Genomic DNA, 20,327 nt, shown 5'->3' with positions numbered 1-20,327 from the left:
GCAGCAAGAAGACCCAGCACAGCTACAAATTAAAGAAAAAGAAGTGGGAAGTCAAGGTGCAAAATTCTCTATCTATATCTACTATCTATGTTGATGTGTGTAGTTGATTTACAATTTTGTGTTATTTCAGGGATATAGTATAATTAATTAGTATTTTTGTAAATTACATTCCATTATACTTATTACAATTTATTGGGTAGTAATTTCCTGTGCTATGCAGTAGATTCTTGTTTCTTATTTTACATATGGTAGTTTGCATCTCTTACTCCATACTCTTAATTGGTTGGTGTCCCACCTGCTGTTTGGTAAGCATAAGTTTATTGTTTATGTCTGTATATAGATTCACTTGTATTATTTTTTTAGTTTGTATATTAAGTGACATAATATTTTTCTCTTTGTGACATATTTCACTAAGAATAGTGATCTCTAGTTTCAACCAGGTTACTACAGATGGCAATATTTTATTCTTTCCAAGGGTGAGTAATATTCCTTAGTGCATATATCCCATGTCTTCTTAAGATAACTGTCTGTTAATGGGCACTTAGGAGGCTTCCATGTTTTGTGTGTGTTAGTTGCTTAGTCATGTTTGACTCTTTGCAACCCCATGGACTGCAGTCTGCCAGGCTCATCTGTCCCTGAAATTCCCCAAGCAAGAATACTAGAGTGGGTTGCCATTTCCTTCTCCAGGGGATCTTCCTGACCCAGGGACTGAACCTGGGTCTCCTGCATTGCAGGCAGATTCTTTACCATCTGGGCTATAGGGAAGTCCCATCCATGTTTTAGCTATTATAAATGGTGCTGCTATGAACATTGGGGTGCACGTATCTTTTGAAACTAGAGTTTTTCATTTTTTCAGCTATATACCTAAAGTGGGATTGCTGGATTGTGTGGTAGTTTTATTTTTGGTTTTTAAGTGATCTGCATAAGCTTTTTCATAGCAGTTGCACCAATTTACACTCCCAACAACACTGTATGAGGGTTCTCTTGTCTTCAAATTTTCTTTGTCATTTAGTATTTTGATATGTCAGTATTAGTGTATAGAAATACAACAGATTTCTGTGTATTAATCTTCTGTCCTTCAACTTTGCTAAATTAATTTATTTTAATAATGTTTATGAAGATAATTATGGTTTTCTACATAAAGTATCATGTCATCTGCAAGTGGTGGCAGTTTTACCTCTTCCCTTCCAATTTGGATAATTTTATTCTATTTTTTCTTGTCTGATTGATGTGGGTATGAATTATCATACTGTATTAAATCGGCAGTGAGAGTGGGCATCTTTTTCTTGATCCTGAATATAGCAGGAAGGCTTTCAAGTTTTCAATTTTGAGCATTATATTGACTGTGTTTTTATAATAAATGGCCTTTATTATGTTGAGATATATTCCTTCTATATTCTGTTTGATAAGAGTTTTTTTTATGAATGGAGGTTGGATTATATCAAATACTATTTTGTGCCTATTGAAATAATTATGTGATCTTTGCTGTGTTTCTAATCCCACAAATACTCTTCTGGGAAGTAGTTTAATTGGATGGAAGTGAATGCCTTGCCATGGCTTTAGGTAAGAATTGCTGTTGAGGCTGGATGCACAGTGAAAACAAAGAACTATTAATAGTCTCACAAATAAAATTAAGGGTTGAATCTTTTTACAAAATTCCAATTATTGAACAGTTTCTATAGCAAGGAAAAACTATAAAATTCCATATCAAAATGAAGTTAAGATTCTGAATATCTACAAAATAATACGGATGAGTAGACTGGTTATTGTTCTTGTTTCTACACTCAACATGTGAATAAGAATTACATTCAATAATTTCTCTTTAGTATAACTTTTGAGTTAAAATAATAAATTTCACTATATATGCATGTCGTTTTATTTTTATTTAATTTTTAATCAGTATTTTTCCTTTGCAAAACATAATTCTAAGTCAGGTAGACAATCCTCTGAAAGTGAAATTTATATTTTGTCACAAAAGGAGAGGAACTTTATCATAATTCCTCCTACTGGAATAAGCATGAGGAGTTCTATTTATGTGGCAAACAAGCTTGATATCTCAGAAACAGCTAGTCTCTTTTCCCCTTCTTTCCTGTGCCAGCAAACTTCTGGCAACAAAACAGACAACACTTTGTGATAACAAACGCAGCAGTTGCCACACAGGTCAGCAGGACCCCAATCACATCCAGAGAGGTTTACTGGAACCAGCTGAGGTCGTGGATAGCTGGTCGCAGGTGATTGCCTCCTTTGTAGCACATGACAAACTCGATCCAGAAGACTGCTCTGTCCAAGGGTTTCATAGTCTGATCATGTTGAATGGCTGATAACCTCATGACATTCTCTTTGTAGCTGAAAGAAAATCAAACAGACATCTATTTATAGAATGAGCTATAATAGATCAAATATGTGAAATTTTCTTTCAGAAGATAACAGAGAGAACAACACAGAGTGCAAGAAAAATAGATAATTTTACTCCAAGGTGATTATTGAGACCTTAACTGGTGGGTTAGGATATCTTAATGCATAGGATTTCAAGTTCCAAAGAATAGAAAGAAAATGGGAGAGGATGAGATTGTGTAGTCTAAAGAATGGAATGAGTTAAGTCCCAAAGGAGAAAAAAAAGGAAAGGAATTTGTAATATGTTTGTTCAAAGTTTGAATTATCTATCTAGTAAAGAATTGTTAATAAACCTGGTGGATGTGTTTTAAAATGCAGTGTTCTTGCCTGGAGAATCCCAGGGACGGCGGAGCCTGGTGGGCTGCCGTCTGTGGGGTCGCACAGAGTCGGACACGACTGAAGCGACTTAGCAGCAGCAGCAGCAGCATAATCCAGAGATAGCAGGTAAGTCTATGATGAGGTTCAGAGGCATGTCCAAACAGAGCTGATCTTACATTAGTGAAGTAGTGGCTGAAAATGTGGAAGTGGACTGACTTGGTTTGATTCCTGACTGACTCTGACACTTGCTGGCTACTTTTTTTATTCCTTCTGTTCCTCTGTTTGTTTGGTTGGTTTGTTTTTTAATATAATTTTATTAAATTTTTAAAACCTTTTTATTTTCAAACTACTGGTTTTATAATTGGAGGGCCCAATTGCTATATAAATTGGATAGGAATAGTACCTTATCTGATCATTTTGAGAATAATGTATTGATTCTTAGAGACATTCCTAGCAGGTAGTAGTCTCTCAGAAAATGTTTGCTCATATTGTTGTTGCTTTGGTTCTTGTTCTAAAAGAATCTGGAAAAGACTCAAAATTTCACTTTCAAGCATTGCAGTTACATTTATTTCTACTGTTGAAATGATGATGGACTGTGTGTGTGTTGATGGACTCTGTGTGTGTGTGTGTGTGCGTGTGTGTGTGTGTGTGTTAGTTGTTTAGTCAAGTCTGACTGTTTGAGACCCCATGGACTGTAGCTGGACATGCTTCTCTGTCCATGGAATTCTCCAGGCTAGGATACTGGAGTGGGTGGCCATTTTCTTCTCCAGGGGATCTTCTCAACATAGGAATGATGGACTAATAGACAAAAAGGTAGGAAGAAGAAAGAAATATGGTTCATGACCTCTAAATCACAAAATGCTATAACATGGCATTGTGGCAAAGACAATGGAGGTAACTTCTTTCTCTTTTCTGTCAAAAACATGGGGGGGAACACTGGGTTTTTGAGAAGACTGTTGTAATCTGGAAACATTTTTGTAATACTATAGGAATAGAATACAATAAAAAAAGTTACTTAATATGTGTCAATCCAGTATTATTGCCTGGAGAATCCCCATGGATAGAAGAGCCTGGTAGGCTACGTCCATGGGGTTGCAAAGAGTCAGACATGACTGAAACGACCTAGCATGCATGCACAACACTATGTTACTAAATAAAATATGCATTATATCATAGCCTTCAGTATATAACAGCTAACAAATCATCTTAATTTTCTGACACCAACTTTGCATTATTAAAATTAAAAAACATATAAATATGCTAGAAATATATACATATAGAAAATCAGCAAATGAAAGATCTATTTCTTAAGAAAAAGAAAATTTGCTTTGTATACTGCTTATTTAGGTAAATAGCTGCACTAAAATTAAATAACACAACTCATAAAACACAAATGGACACTGTGCTACTATTACTGACACTTTCTCTAAATGTTTCATTTCAAAGTCACTATGAAACTATAGGGGGAATTATCAGTTCAGTTCAGTCACTCAGTCGTGTCTGACTCTTTGTGACCCCATGAATTGCAGCACATCAGGCCTCCCGGTCCATCACCAACTCCCGGAGTTTACCCAAACTCATGTCCATCGAGTCAGTGATGCCATCCAGCCATCTCATCCTCTGTCGTCCCCTTCTCCTCCTGCCCCCAATCCTTCCCAGTATCAGGGTCTTTTCCAATGAGTCAACTCTTCGCATCAGGTGGCCCAAGTATTGGAGTTTCAGCTTCAACATCAGTCCTTTCAATGAACACCCAGGACTGATCTCCTTTAGGATGGACTGGTTGGATCTCCTTGCAGTCCAAGGGACTCTCAAGAGTCTTCTCCAACACCACAGTTCAAAATCATCAATTCTTCGGCACTCAGCTTTCTTCACAGTCCAACTCTCACATCCATACACGACTACTGGAAAAACCATAGCCTCGACTAGATGGATCTTTGCTGACAAAGTGATGTCTCTGCTTTTTAATATGCTATCTAGGTTGGCATAACTTTCCTTCCAAGGAGTAAGTGTCTTTTAATTTCTTGGCTGCAGTCACCATCTGCAATGATTTTGGAGCCCCTAAAAATAATGTCTGACACTGTTTCCACTGTTTCCCCATCTATTTCCCATGAAGTGATGGGACCGGATACCACGATCTTAATTTTCTGAATGTTGAGCTTTAAGCCAACTTATTCACTCTCCTCACTCACTTTCATCAAGAGCCTTTTTAGTTCTTCACTTTCTGCCATAAGGGTGGTGTCATCTGCATATCTGAGGTTATTGATATTTCTCCTGGCAATCTTGATTCCAGCTTGTGCTTCCTCCAGCCCAGCGATTCTCATCATGTACTCTGCATAGAAGTTAAATAAGCAAGGTGACAATATACAGCCTTGACGTATTCCTTTTCCTATTTGGAACCAGTCTGTTGTTCCATGTCCAGTTCTAACTGTTGCTTGCTGACCTGCATACAGATTTCTCAAGAGGCAGGTCAGGTGGTCTGGTATTCCCATCTCTTTCAGAATTTTCCACAGTTTATTGTGATCCACACAGTCAAAAGCTTTGGCATAGTCAAAAAAAAAAAAAAAGAAAAGAAAAAAAAGCTTTGGCATAGTCAATAAAGCAGAAATAGATGTTTCTCTGGAACTCTCTTGCTGTTTTGATTATCCATCAGATGTTGGCAATTTGATCTCTGGTTCCTCTGTCTTTTCTAAAACCAGCTTGAACATCTGGAAGTTCACAGTTCACATATTTCTGAAGCCTGGCTTGGAGAATTACATATATATATATATACACATATATATATATTTGTGATATTAATATAATTGTGTTACTGAAATTCATGTATATCCTGAAGTGATTTGGAAGTCTAATATTTTTGCTTTTAGAAAATTTGGCTTTTAGATAGCAATGGCACAACATATCTCTTCCAAATAAGACACAAACAAACACAACCAAAAGAACTCAGAATATAACTATATTTATAAGCAGTATCTGCTGCTGCTGCTGCTAAGTCTCTTCAGTCGTGTCTGACTCTATGCGACCCCACAGACTGTAGCCCACCAGGCTCCACCGTCCCTGGGATTCTCCAGGCAAGAACTCTGGAGTGGGTTGCCATTTCCTTCTCCAATGCATGAAAGTGAAAAGTAAAATGAAGTCGCTCAGTCGTGTTTGACTCTTTGGGACCCCAGGGACTGTAGCCTACCAGGCTCCTCCATCCATGGGATTTTCCAGGCAAGAGTACTGGAGTGGGTACATAGTTGTAATTAAGTTAGAAAGTTCTATTTGTTTACCATTTATGAGTGACGGGCTCAAAGTATTAAAGACTTGCAGATGGAGAACAATCTATTGGTTACTGGATTTGGGGGAATAGAAATACATGGGTAAGAGGCAAAAACTACTGGGAATAATATAAGTACAAAGTTGTACTACATTAAGAATATAACCAATATTTGGTTTTGAATGGGAAATTACCTAAAAATTGTGTAAAAACTTTTATAAAAGGAATATCCAGCATATCCCTTCCAAGTCAATTACAGTTAGAGTTTATAATTTTTCCAAAGAAGACAAAAATATCACAATCAAAAAACCCAAGAATATACCTACATTTATACATAGTATCTACATAGTTGAAATTGGGTAATTGGAAAGTTCTAGTTGTTTACCACTTATCAGTGATGGAATCAAAATATTAGCATAATATTTTCTAATATTTCAAAATATTAGAAATCTTGGAAAATATTAAATGTAATGGGAATTTGAGATTGATTATGTCAAGGTGGTTTCCTGATAATAAACCATCTTTGAAGAGTTTAAAATATCTGAGGACTTCACATGCTGAAAGAAAGTAAAGTGGGCAGACAAATATTCATAGCATTGATTGTTCCCTACTATAACTTTGTTCTCAATGTTTCTTAATCTTTCTGTTACCATTGCAGTGATTTTTTCATTTTAATGATTTTGTTGCTGTTGTTGTTCAGTCTGTCAGTCTTGTCCGACTCTTTGTGACCCCATGGACTGCAGCAGGCCAGGCTTTCCTGTCCTTTACCATCCCCTAGAGTTTGCTCAAACTCACGTCCATTGAGTCGGTGATGCCATCCAATCATCTCATCCTCTGTTGTCCCCTTTTAATGATTAGTTCTTTCAAAATGTCTCCACTATCTTTAAACCACTGACACATCTTTTCCATAAAACCATGAAAAAATGTTAATGTGACACTCACAATAGATTATTGGTGACTGTTTTCAAAGCATTGAGCCAAACTTACTCCTCATTGTGCTTCTGTGAAGACTCATTGCTGCCTTCCTGGCTTTCAGATGAGAACTTCTCTAGAAAGAATATCTAGCTAAAAAAAAAAAAGGAAAACAAAAATCCATACTCATAAAGGATTATTAATGACTTCCTTCAATGCATTGAGCAAATCTCTTGTTGACATTGTTTCCAAGTCCAATCTGACAGCAGCTTCCTTGGCCTTCATATGAATGTTGTTATGAGGTTGATCTGCAAACAGAGGAAGACCAACCATAGGGACCCTGTGGTAGATGGCCTCATAAATGCTGTTGCTTCCACCATGAGTTACAAAGGCTTTGGTTTTTTGATGACCTAGGAATGCATGAATTGCAGTAAGTTTATTAATTATAGCTTTTATAATAAAATGAGAAATGGGCTTTTTTAAGGCACTGAAATGTGAAATGAAAATATCTCCTGCCACATTAATAAACAAGAAATGTCATAGCCATCAGCAATTTCTGGCCTCCAAAGTGAATGAGATCTCCCCAAACTGAGATCCAGTGGATGCTGACACCCCCATGGTGATTGCTGAGGAGCTGAGAGAATGCAAGAAGCAGGGTGAACAAGGAAACAGGTGCATATGAAAGGAATGAATTCAATAAGCCCAAAGACTTGCATCTTCCCACACATAGAAGGCTAAACTCCTTAACTCCATACCTGATCTTTGATGTTCAGACTGCCTGCTCTCTTTGTTGCAAGCTTATGTATAGCCTGACTTCCCCTCTGTCTCCTTGGAGCAGTTTTCTCAGAGCTACTGAGATGCTGTCTACTGAGATCGGAGTCCTAAACATTCCAACCAAATAAAATAGCTCTCTAGTTTCGGGTTGTGACTATATTTTTAGTTGACAGAAAGAAGCAGTGTTTTTTTCGATAACAATTATACTTATGAAAGTTCTTTTAAATTGCTTTCAGAACTGTGAGAAGAAACTGCTATGTCAACTGAAGGGGTAAATAAAGAATTTGGAAATAAGTGCTGAGTCACTTGAACATCACAAATGAATCCAGGATTGGCAGGTGAACAACTTGAAAGAGCATTCTGGGTAAAAGAAACCACATGTGCAAAATAAGAGGAGGGCATGCCACAAATTATTCTCTTAAAGGTACAGTGAAGTTATTTAGTCTGACAGGAATGGTGTCAGGGGAAAAGAAGGGTAATGGTAGTGGCACTGAGACCAGAAGAAGGAAAAGCAACCTTTCATCATGAAGTGTGTTATCACTTCATAAAAGTGATTGCGAATTTTTTCTTACAGAAAATGGAGAGTCACTGGTAGTAAAAAGGGAAATCATTTTTAGTAGCATTTAGCATACCCTTACAGAGGGGAAAAAGAGAGATATAAGGAAAGAATTCAGAGACAGAACAACAATCCAGGAGTTATGGAAAAGTTCACAGTGAGAAGTAATTATAGCTAAAATAAAGATTATAGCCATAAAGGATATGACCGTGTATAATAAAATACCAGTGTTATATATTCTCCTTTTTTCCCCTATCATAGGAAGTAAAAATAAAATAGTAAAGTTTTCTTTTTGAATGTTTCAATAATTCTCTATAAATTTGTTACCTATTGAAATACTATCACTCTGCTCAGCTGTTAACTCATGTTTTTAATATTAGTTCTGCCACATCTTACCCAGAGGTCATTCTGGGGGATCCAGTTATACAGTTGAGAATTGGGGTCCTAAGGTTTCTGGTTTCTTGCCATCATATCTCCATAGAACCTGTTAATGGTAAGGGAAATTTCATATTCTATGAGTTGAATTCAAAGTTACAGTATTCTATAGTTATTCTAAACTGATCAGAATACATCTAATTATGTGTCTTCCATATGACATGTATGGAAATGAGGACATATAAAGTAATGATAAGTCTTAATAAACCGACCGGCTTCCCAGATGGTTCTAATATTAGAGAACCCACATGTCAATGCAAGAGAGGTAAGAGATGTGGATTTGATTCCTGGGTTGGGAAAATCCCATGAGTAGGGCATGGCAATCCACTCCATTATTCTTGCCTGCAGAATCACATGGACAGAGGAGCCAGATGGGCTATGGTCCATAGAGTCACAAAGAGTTGGACATGACAGAAGTGACTTTGCACCCATACACAATACACTGACATAAGTAGGAATACCTATATTTGATGTACACATGATGGCATAGACAAATGAGTTTTTTTTAGTCTTAATTCAGTAAATTGAATAATTGCTAGGTGTTCTTGTTTCTAGCACAAAAAGACAGTGAGATATTACAAACAAGTAACACACTTATTTTCCTTCCTTTCATACTAGCTCTTGGAGAAGGACATGGCAACCCACTCCAGTATTCTTGCCTGGAGAATCCTGTGGACGGAGGAACCTGGTGGGCTGACGTCCATGAGGTCACACAGAGTCGGACACGACTGAAGCCACTTTGCATGCATGCATGCATTGGAGAAGGAAATGGCAACCCACTCCAGTATTCTTGCCTGGAGAATCCCAGGGGCAGAGGAGCCTGGTGGGCTGCCGTCTATGGAGTCGCACAGAGTCGGACATGACTGAAGCGACTTAGCAGCAGCAGCAGTATACTAGTTCTTACTTTCAAACATTCACTCATTCATTTCTTTTTGTTGTGGAACAGAGTTTACTTATATCAACTTGCTAGTATAACAAGTTATTTCTTTTTTTTTAAATAAATTTATTTATTTTAGTTGGGGGCTAATTACTTTACAATATTGTAGTGGTTTTTGCCATACATTGACATGAATCAGCCATGGGCTTACATGTGTTCCCCATCCTGAACCCCCCTCCCACCTCCCTCCCCATCCCATCCCTTTGGGTCATCCCATTGCCCCAGCCCTGAGCATTTGTCTCATGTATTGAACCTGGAATGGTGTTCTGTTTCACATATGATAATATACATGTTTCAATGCTATTCTCCCAGAATGTCCCACCCTCACCTTCTCCCTCAGAGTCTGTAAGACTATTCTATGCATCTGTGTCTCTTATTCTGTCTCACATATAGGGTTATCGTTACCATCTTTCAAATTCCATATATATGCATTAGTATACTGTATTGGTGTTTTTCTTTCTGGCTTACTTCACTCTGTATAATGGGCTCCAGTTTCATCCATCTCAATAGAACCGAATCAAATGTATTTTTTTGAATGGCTGAGTAATATTCCAGTATAACAAGTTATTTCACTAGAATTTCATATGTTTTGATTACAAAAAGGAAATTCACTCAGATGACTTAGTCATGTCTTGCATCAGTCACTTACAAATAAACATTTTTGCTTATTTATAATTTATTAATATAAAGCTAATTGGTGCTACCTAGGAAGTATAAGGTTATAGTCCCTGGGGTCGCAAAGAGTCGGACATGACTGAGCAACTTCACTTTCACTTTCAGGAAGCATAACTTCATTTAGATTATAAATTATTAAGCACTTGCTAAAACAATGACAACTGGAATTTTTTGACGTGAATCCAAAGTATTACCACTATTACTAGGCTTGGATGTTTTGTGTTTAGAAAATAAGAGCCAGTTTGAAATTTGTATGTGACAATAAAGCTGTTGAAAATGATCAAAAATTGTGACACTAAAGTTTATTCAGCTAACCCTGAATACTTTAACGACGAAGTGCAAAGCATTGACAGAGCTGATTAATGTAGTCTCTAGGTCCAGTGCCGAAATAAGGAACAATTTTGGAATTCCAAGCAATTCTCATAAACTGTATTATAATTTACTAGTGTTTAACTTCTATTTTCTGTGTGAATGAAAGTAAAGTAACCAGATTCTCAGCAAAAAAATGGTATAGGTTGTTAGGAGAGCTCTATCAAATAGCAAACTAAAAAGTCATTCACAAATATCTGAAGACCCCAGAGGTATTTTATATATTAGAAAATAGGTTACTGCTGTATTTTATGGAGAAGGAGGCAGCTGAATCTTTTCCATGCCAGTCTTCCTCATGCTTGGCTGCTTCTTATGGTCACTTTTCCCTTCTCAATCAGGAGGGGTAATGTGATCGATTAGAAGCAGAGTTCATTAAGGACCAGACTTTACAATGCACATGTGCTTGCTTGTTAAGTTGCTTCATTCATGTCCAACTCTTTGCAACCCCATGGACCATAGCCTGCCAGTCTCCTCTGGCCATGGGATTCTCCAGGCAAGAATACTGGAGTAGGTTGCCATGCCCTCCTCCAGAGGATCTTCATGACCCAGGGATTGAACCCATGTCTCTTATGTCTTCTGCATTGGCAGGAAGGTTCTTTACCACTAAAGCCAACTGGGAATCCCCCTTACAATGCACAGTGTTCATCTTAAGGTCAGGGCCCTATCTTCTCACTTTCTCTTTGATCTTCCTACTTCAGGTTTTGGCAGGGCCCAGTCAGCAAGGGAGGCCAATGTTTCTCTTCTCTATATAACTTTGGCTGAATGGGTATCTGAAGGCAACTTGGAGAGTTTTGGGCATCCTTTCTCTTAATATCTCCCTGAATAGATCTATTCCAAAATTTAGGGGATGTAAAAAGGACCAGGATTACATGATAAATGCACACTGCAAGGAGGCACAACAGACATTTATCAATATAGCTTAACATTATTGCATGACTATATTTACTATTAAAATTTAACTTCTGAGAATATCTGTATGCGTATTGTGCCTTAGAAATCCTTCAAGGAAAAAGAACAAGTGACAAAGCAGAATCTTGTCATTTCTTTTCTGGCCCACAATACCATTTTAATACCAAAATTCACACGGCATCTCTTAAATATCATTATTTTGGGTTATATTTTTAATCTAAAATTATTATGGATCAAAGACATCCCTTGTAATGCTATAACACCTGCCATGTATATTTTGATTTATATATATGAGAGAGAGTCCAGTCCAAAGTCACTCAGTGATGTCCTACTCTTTGCAACTCCACAGATTACAGCAGGCCAGGCTTCCCTGTGCATCAACAACTCCTAGAGCTGTCTCAAACTCATGTCCATAGAGTCGGTGATGCCATCCAACCATCTCATCCTCTGTCATCCTCTTCTCCTCCTGTCTTCAATCTTGCCCAGCATCAGGGTCTTATCTAATGAGTCAATTCTTCTCATCAGGTGGCCAAAGTATTTGAGTTTCAGCTTCAGCGTCAGTCCTTCCAATGAATATTCAGGATTGATCACCTTTAGGATTGACTGGTTGGATCTCCTTGCAGTCCAAGGGATTCTCAAGAGTCTTTTCCAACACCACAGTTCAAAAGCATCAATTCTTCAGCGCTCAACTTTCTTTATGGCCCAACTCTCACATCCATACATGACTATTGGAAAAACCACAGCTTTGACTAGATGGACAAAGTTGGCAAAGTAAAGTCTCTGCTTTTTAATATGCTGGCTAGGTTGGTCATAACTTTCCTTCTAAGAAGTAAGCGTCTTTTAATTTCATGGCTGCAGTCACCATCTGCAGTGATTTTGGAGCCCAGAAAAATAAAGTCAGCCACTGTTTCCACTGTTTCCCCATCTATCTGCCATTAAGTGATGGGACCGGACGCCATGACCTTAGTTTTCTGAATGTTGAGCTTTAAGCCAACTTTTTCACTCTCCTCTCTCACTTTCATCAAGAGGCTCTTTAGTTCTTCTTCACTTTCTGCCATAAGGGTGGTATCATCTGCGTATCTGAGGCTATTGATATTTCTCTCAGCCATCTTGATTCCAGCTTGTGCTTCATCCACCTGATGAAGTAACCTGATCATTTCCTGATCAGTTCATCCACACAATCATCCACCTGATCAGTTCTGATGAGTTAATCCACCTAATCAGTAACCTGATCAAGTGGCTCAAGATATCAAACCTGAGGATTCTGTGGACTGCCGGCTTGACCTCAGTCAGGTTTACAGGAACTGTAATTATTTACTAAAAGTGTATCAGTTATTTATTAAAATGGAAAACTGTGAAGAAAGAGAAAGATAGCAGTTGGAGTTAAAATTCCTGGATGAATATTTTACTTTTGATAAGTCTGCACTTAAAAATGATATGAGAGATAAATTGGAGCTATAATAATAGTTTACCTTTCTGGCAGAAAACGTCTATAATTAGACCTTTTATAGAGTTTAACAGACTCATTAAATAGATATCCACTATTAAGTTAATGTGTGTATCTTTTGTGAAATCTGGGCAAGGGCTGATGCAATCATGTTGGCTCTTTCTTCTGACACGTTGCTGATCATTGACTCCAATGAAAACATCACGATACCATTTTCTCCAGAGCTCTGCACAAACCCTTTCATTTCCTGTGAAAAAAGAATTTGTGTCATCACAAAAGAGCAGTAGCATAGCAGACATTATTGAAGGGATTGCTACAAGAAACCAAATAGTGAAAATCAGATATAGCCTCGAGATATTAGAGTAGTGGCTTTAAATAGAATATTGTGGTAAAATACACATGACATAATATTTGCTTCTTAATCATTTTTATCTGTATATTATAGTACTGTTAAGTATATTCACACTGAGCAACCAATCTCCAATCTTTTCCATCTGGCAAAACTGAAAGTCTATGATCATTAAGAAGCTCATTTTTATATTTCTCTAACCTCTGGCAAGTTTCATTCTGCCTTATCTTCCTACAAATGTAATTAGTCTGGATTCTTATAAGTTGAATTGTACAGCATTTGTCTTTTTCTGACTGGCTTTTTTGATTTAATGTAAGGTTCATTCATGTTGTGACATGTGTCAGAATTTCCTTTTAAAGGTGAGTAATATTCCATTGTTTGTTTATATGACATTTTGTCTATTGCTTCATCTGTTGATGGTTGCTTCAATCTCTTGGCTCCTGTGATTTGAGCTTTTATGTACGTGCATGTGTGCTATGTCACTTCAGTCCTGTCCAACTCTGTGCAGCCCTAAGGGCTGTAGCCTACCAGGCTCCTCTGTCTATGGGATTCTCCAGGCAAGAATTCTGGATTGGTTTGCCATTCCCTTCTCCAGGGGATCTTCCCTACCCAGGGATTGAACTACATCTCTTATATCTCCTGCCTTGTCGTGAGGATTCTTTACCACTAACACCATGTTGCACAAATATCTCACTGGGATCCTAATTTCAATTATTTTGAATATGTATCCAGAAGAGTAATTGCTGAGCTATATGTATTGACAGGTTTTATATTAGAAGGTGCACATTATGTTACCACATATTATATAGTTAGTTTACAGAGTGTTTTCCTGTCCACTCACATTTCTTGAACATGCTAATTTCATGTCTTGGACTTTGATCAGTTGTGCTAATACATCAGTTCAGTTCAGTTCAGTCGCTCAGTCGTGTCCGACTCTTTGAGACCCCATGAATCGCAGCACGCCAGGCTTCCCTGTCCATCACCAACTCTCAGAGTTTGCCCAAACCCATGTCCATCGAGTTGGTGATGCCATCCAACCATCTCATCCTCTGTCATCCCCTTCTCCTCCTGCCCCCAATCCTTCCCAGCATTAGGGTCTTTTCCAATGAGTCAACTCTTTGCATGAGGTGGCCAAAGTATTGGAGTTTCAGTTTCAACATTAGTCCTTCCAATGAACACTATGATAATACATATTCAGCACTAAAAAATTATTTTAAAAAAATTTGAAGAAACTCCATATTATTTTCCATGATGGCTGTTTTTAACATAAATCATTCCTGAAATCCTTGGGAAAGAAATGAGGTCTATTTCTTCTATTATGTTTATTTAGGTAAATGTGTTTGTGTATAAGCAGGAAATGAGATAGGGCCAGTACACAGTGGTGACAAGGAGATACTATTAAATACTATTATACTCAGACTTTTCATCTATCATGTTTTTAATTACTAACATAGATTCTTAGAAAGAAGTTATGCCGCAGAATACAACTCACCCTAAATTCTTTATTATTATAGGTCTACTAAATCAGTTATTTATTCCAGATGTACTTTTTTGAGAATTATTTTAGACTAATCATTAGTATTTCATTTCTCTATTAGACTATGAAAAATTATGATTTGAATCACTTATGTCTAAAATTCACTCAGCACTATAATCTTTATCTCAGAATTTGTCATAATTTCCCAAGCTGTCTGCTTAAATTCTGTGATAGCTCAGTTGGTAAAGAATCCACCTGCAAAGCGGGAGATCCTGGTTCAATTCCTGGGTCAGGAAGATCTGCTGGGGAAGGGATAGGCTACTCACTCCAGTATTCTTGGGCTTCCCTTGTGGCTCAGCTAGTAAAGAATCTGTCTGCAGTATGGGAGATCTGGGTTCGATCCCTGGGTTGGGAAGATCCCCTGAAGAAGGGAAAGGATATTCACTCCAGTGTTCTGGCCTGGAGGATTCCATGGACTCTATAGTCCATGTAGTTACAAGGAGTTGGTCACGATTGAGTGACTTTCCTTTCAACAAAAATAATTCAACTGCCTAAATTACGAATCCCTGACATTGAGGAGTTTGGTGTTATTGTTTGGAAATTCTATGAAACAGTTCTATGAGTCCGGTTTAAAACCCAGAGATACACTTGTGTAGTTACTTATTTGAGTGACCACACTGCTGGGTTTATTAACATATGACACCCTTTGTTTTGAACTCATATTGTATAACTGATGTCACAGTAGGATGTACTATGTCCAGCTGTGGTGAAAAACCTCATCATCACCTACCTGCGTCTCCCCAGAGAGCACCTACTCCACAGTGGGAGAGGTACCTCAGGGCTTTCAGCAGCAGGTAGGGATAGATTTCTTTCCATTTCCTTGAATAATTTTTAATTTCCTTCATCAGTGTTTCAAGTGTTTAAGACTTTCAACTCCTTGGTTTCTTCTTAGGTATTTTACTTGTTTTTGATTTGATTCTAAATGAGACTTTTTTCCTTCACTTTTTGGTTTCAAGATTAGTGTATAGAAATACAACAGATTTATGTATTAATCTTTTATCCTTCTACTTTGCTAAATTCATTTATTCTAATAATTTTTATTAGGATACATTAGGGTTCTCTACCTAGAGTGTTATGTCATCTGCAAGTGGTGACAGTTTTACCTCTTCCCTTCCAATTTGGATAATTTTATTCTGCTTTGCTTGTCTGATTGCTATAGGTATGAATTTACATTCTGCATTAAATAGAGGCAGTGAGAGTAGGCATCTTTGTCTTAATTCTGAATTTAGCAGGAAGTCTTTCAAGTTTTCACTTTTGAGTATTATATTGACTGTGATTTTACAATAAATGGCCTTTATTATATTGAGATATGTTCCTTCAATATCCACTTTGATGAGAGCATTTTTTTCATGAATGGATGTTGGATTTTGTTAAATGTTATTTTGTGCCTATTGAGATGATTATGTGGTTTTTCAGTTTCTTTTTTTCGTGTATGTATTCCACTGATTGATTTACCTGTATCTAATCATCTTATGACCATGGAAAAGTTCAAACAGAATCAGTTGAATGACCCTTTTTATATATTGTTCCATTCAATTTTTTACTATTTTTTGAGGATTTTTGCATCTGCATTCATCAAAAATATTGGCCTGTAATTTTTTGTATTGTGTCCTTGTCTGATTTTATATCAGGTTAACACTTCCCTCCTATAGTGAATTTAGGGGCATTCTGTCTCTTTAAATTTTTGGATGAGTTTGAGAAGGATAGGCTCATATTTATGTGTTTGGTAGAATTCTCATTGAAGCTGTCTTATCTTGGACTTTTGTTGGATGGTAGCTTCTTCTTTTTTTAATAGATTCTATTTCACTTATGGTGATTTTTCTGTTCACGTTGTCTGTTTCTTCTTGATTTAGTCTTGGTAAGTTGTATATTTCAAGAAATTTGCCCATTCATTCCAACTTGTTGGACTCTTCATGGTATATTTATGGTATGATTTTTTTTTTGTATCTCCATGATATTAATCATTCTTTTCATTCATTTGTTATTTTGTTTGGGCCTCTCTTTTCTTCTAGGTGAGCCTGGCTAAAGGTTTGTCAATTCTATCTTTAAAAAACAAATTCTTGGCTATAATTGTTTTTTAATATTTAAAAAATTCTCTATTTTATTCAATTCCTCTCTGATCTTTATTAATTCCTTCCTTTTTCTGTATTGGGGCCTGCTTATTCTTCTATTTCTACTTCTTGTACATGGTAGTTTAGGTTTTTATTTGAGATTTTCTAAGTCTGCTCTTCTGATTGGGTGATTTGTTCCTATGCTGTCTTCCAAATGACTTATTCTTCTGTGTCATTTAGTTAGCTATTGATTGCTTATAAATTGCTTTTTGTCTCAGAAATTGAATTCTCTAATTTTGGTTGCTTGATTTTTATAATTTCTAGCTCCTTATTACAGTTATTTGTGTTTTTATCTATAACTTTCCTTAAAATTTAATTAATATTTGTATTCAGTTCAGTTCGGTCGCTCAGTCATGTCTGACTCTTTGCGACCCCATGAATTGCAGCACGCCAGGCCTCTTTGTCCATCACCAGTTCCGGGAGTCTACCCAAACCCATGTCCATCGAGTCGGTGATGCCATTCAACCATCTCATCCTCTGTCGTCCCCTTCTCCTCCTGCCCCCAATCCTACCCAGCATTAGGGTCTTTTCCAATGAGTCAACCCTTCGCATGAAGTGGCCAAAGTATTGGAGTTTCAGCTTCAACATCAGACCTTCCAATGAACACCCAGGATTGATCTCTTTTAGGATGGATTGATTGGATCTCCTTGCAGTCCAAGGGACTCTTAAGAGTCTTCTCCAACACCACAGTTCAAAAGCATCAATTCTTTGGCACTCAGCTTTCTTCACCATCCAACTCTCACATCCATACATGACCACTGGAAAAACCATAGCCTTGACTAGATGGACTTTTGTTGGCAGAGTAATGTCTCTGCTTTTAAACATGCTATCTAGGTTGGCCATAATATTTGTATTACCTCCTTTTAAATCTCAAGGTCTGGTTAACTGGTGATGCCCTTTCATTATGCGGTTTCTCAGGGGATTTCTCTTGCTCTTTTAATGGGTTGTTTCCTCTGCTTTTTCATGTCACTTAACTTAGTCTCTATGAATTTAGGAGAAATACTTCTATATTGTGGTCCTGATAGATAAGTATTGACCTATATGTGAGTATTCTGGTGTAGACTACATGTTTTCAATGTCTTTGGTGTGAGCTGTGGTTTGGAAATGGATGTTAGTCACATCTTTCATCAGAGTGTGTGTTCAGTTCAGTTCAGTTCAGTCGCTCAGTCATGTCCAACTCTTTGCAACCGCATGAACTGCAGCATGGCAGGCCTCACTGTACATCACCAACTCCCTGAGTCTACCCAAATCCATGTCCATTGAGTCGGTGATGCCATCCATCTCATCCTCTGTCGTCCCCTTCTCCTCCTGCCCTCAATTTTTCCAGGCATCAGGGTCTTTTCCAATGAGTCAACGCTTCACATGAGGTGGCCAAAGTATTGGAGTTTCAGCTTCAACATCAGTCCTTCCAATGAACACCCAGGACTGATCTCCTTTAGGATGGACTGGTTGGATCTCCTTGCAGTCCAAGAGACTCTCAAGAGTCTTCTCCAACACCACAGTTCAAAAGCATCAATTCTTCAGCGCTCAACTTTCTTTATAGTCCAACTCTCATATCGATCCATGACCACTGGAAAAACCATAGCCTTGACTAGACAGACCTTTGTTGACAAAGTAATGTCTCTGCTTTTAAATATGCTATCTAGGTTGGCCATAACTTTCCTTCCAAGGAGTAAGCGTCTTTTAATTTCATGGCTGCAATCACCATCTGCAGTGATTTTGGAGCCCAGAAAAATAAAGTCAGCCACTCTTTCCACTGTTTCCCCATCTGTCTGCTATGAAGTGATGGGACCAGACACCATGATCTCAGTTTTCTGAACGTTGAGCTTTAAGCCAACTTGTTCACTCTCCTCTTTCACTTTCATCAAGAGCCTTTTTAGTTTTTCTTCACTTTCTACCATAAGGGTGGTGTCATCTGCATATCTGAGGTTACTGATATTTCTCCCAGCAATCTTGATTCCAGCTTGTGCTTCATCCAATCCAGCGTTTCTCATGATGTACTCTGCATATAAGTTAAATAAGCAGGGTGACAATATACAGCCTTGACATACTCCTTTCCTGATTTGGAACCAGTCTGTTGTTCCATGTCCAGTTCTAACTGTTGTTTCCTGACCTGCATACAGATTTCTCAAGAGGCAGGTCAGGTGGTCTGGTATTCCCATCTCTTTCAGAATTTTCCACTGTTTATTGTGATCCACACAGTCAAAGGCTTTGGCATAGTCAATAAAGCAGAAATAGATGTTTTTCTGGTACTCTCTTGCTTTTTTGATGATCCAGCGGATGTTGGCAATTTGATCTCTGGTTCCTCTGCATTTTCTAAAACCAGCTTGAACATCTGGAAGTTCACGGTTCACGTACTGCTGAAGCCTGGCTTGGAGAATTTTAAGCATTACTTTACTAGCATGTGAGATGAGTGCAATTGTGCGGTAGTTTGAGCATTCTTTGGCATTGCTTTTCTTTGGGATTGGAATGAAAGCTGACCTTTTCCAGTCCTGTGGCCACTGCTGAGTTTTCCAAACTGCTGACATATTGAGTGCAGCACTTTCACAGTGTCATCTTTCAGGATTTGAAATAGCTCAGCTGGAATTCCATCACCTCCACTAGCTTTGTTTGTAGTGATGCATCCTAAGGCCCACTTGACTTCACATTCCAGGATGTCTGTCTCTAGTTGAATGATCACACCATCGTGATTATCTGGGTCCTGAAGATCTTTTTTGTACAATTCTTCTGAGTATTCTTGACACCTCTTAATATCTTCTGCTTCTGTTAGATCCCTACCTTTTCTGTGCTTTATTGACCCCATCTTTGCATGAAATGTTTCCTTGGTATCTCTAATTTTCTTGAGGAGATCTCTAGTCTTTCCCATTCTATTGTTTTCCTCTATTTTTTTTGCACTGATCACTGAGGAAGGTTTTCTTATCTCTCCTTGCTATTCTTTGGAACTCTGCATTCAAATGGGTATATCTTTCCTTTTTTCCTTTGCTTTTCACTTCTCTTCTTTTCACAGCTATTTGTAAGGCCTCCTGAGCCAGCCATTTTGTTTTTTTGCATTTGTTTTTCTTGGGGATGGTCTTGCTCCCTGTTCCCTATACAATGTCACAAACCATAGTTCATTAGCACTCTGTCTATCAGATCCAGTCCTTTAAATCTATTTCTCACTTCAACTATATAGTCATAAGGGATTTGATTAAGGTCATACCTGAATCGTCTTTTGGTTTTCCCCACTTTCTTCAATTTACATCTGAATTTGGCAATAAGGAGTTCATGATTTGAGCCACAGTCAGCTCCCTGTCTTACTTTTGCTGACCGTATAGAGTTCTCCATCTTTGGCTCCAAAGAATAGAATCA

At 37.8% G+C, this 20,327-nt stretch overlaps 1 pseudogene; it reads right to left on the bottom strand.

Moving 5' to 3' along the window:
- Positions 1 to 2,066: 2,066 nt before the first annotated feature.
- Positions 2,067 to 13,226, bottom strand: LOC145539846 (UDP-glucuronosyltransferase 2B18-like; annotated as a pseudogene).
- Positions 13,227 to 20,327: the final 7,101 nt, after the last annotated feature.

Source organism: Giraffa tippelskirchi, chromosome 1, assembly GCF_054371585.1.
Source record: "Giraffa tippelskirchi isolate mGirTip1 chromosome 1, T2T-mGirTip1v1.2.pri, whole genome shotgun sequence".
In the NCBI taxonomy this organism is placed as follows: Eukaryota; Metazoa; Chordata; class Mammalia; order Artiodactyla; family Giraffidae; genus Giraffa; species Giraffa tippelskirchi.
This window is presented reverse-complemented; position numbering and strand designations above follow the sequence as displayed.